Source organism: Dipodomys spectabilis, unplaced genomic scaffold, assembly GCF_019054845.1.
Source record: "Dipodomys spectabilis isolate Male_0828 unplaced genomic scaffold, ASM1905484v1 ptg000274l, whole genome shotgun sequence".
NCBI lineage: Eukaryota > Metazoa > Chordata > Mammalia > Rodentia > Heteromyidae > Dipodomys > Dipodomys spectabilis.
Window position 1 is genome coordinate 4749381 of NW_024870951.1, and position 1005 is coordinate 4750385.

The 1005-nt window shown below is 27.7% G+C and overlaps 1 pseudogene; it reads right to left on the reverse strand.

Moving 5' to 3' along the window:
• Positions 1-637: 637 nt before the first annotated feature.
• On the reverse strand, positions 638-737 carry LOC122126318 (annotated as a pseudogene).
• Positions 738-1005: the final 268 nt, after the last annotated feature.

A 1005-nucleotide genomic window follows, 5' to 3' on the forward strand; every position in this document is an offset into this window, starting at 1 on the left:
GTCATTAATTCCTTTTTGTCAATACAACATATTTTCACAATCCAAATAACAACAATATCTTATAGTAACAATTCACGGATTCTGTGGGGTTCTTCAAAGTGAATTGTCTGCTTTTGATGTCAAAATGTATTCAAGAGTTTTTGTATACATCTATAATGATTTATGCAGAGTTTGTGATTTTGTTGATCGGAAATAATTTTAACTTATCTGTTGAAATGAGTAGTATAGAAACTAAAGATATTTCCATTGTTTGTCTGAAAAAGTATATTTTAAAATATTCTATATTCTATGTTTGTATAGTGTCCATAATCTATTTTATTCTCTCCTACATTGTTTTATAACATATAGGTTCATTAATGTGTCCTTTCAGATTGCATTCCATACAGAAATAGTTTAAGATTCCTTTTTTTTCCCCTAGGTCCTTTTAGTATTATATTTCTTTGGGATAAAACGACAATGTTGTCTAATTTCAAAAGTTGTGTAAAGGTTATGCTATGTAAAGGCCTTTCTAAGGTGAAAATTTAATACACTGATGTCAAAGTAACATTTAATTATATGAATTAGGTGTATTGTTTCACTTGTAATTGTGTAATCAACTTTTTAATAGCTGTTTTTCATTTCTTGCATCTGAAGAATGAAAAATTTTGAATACTTCACAAATTTTCATATCATCCTTGTACAAGTGCTATGTTAATCTCTGTATTGTTGTAATTTTGGTATACAAGCTGCTGAAGAATGTAGTATCCTGTAAATTTTAGTAGTTAATGATGAAATATTTATACAGGCTTATATGCTTAGGTGCCTATTTGTAACAAGGAAACTTTATTGTTCCTAAAAATGCTATTAATCTTATTTCCCTAAAATTCTGTGAATAGTTGAAAAAAAATGTTGTTCAGTTGATTGCTCACATTTGCAATTTTTTTGTCAATGACTATTTTAAGTCCTTTTCATTTAGAATTTGATCATATTCTCAAGTATTAATAGCTAAGTCCAAATGAGACGGCT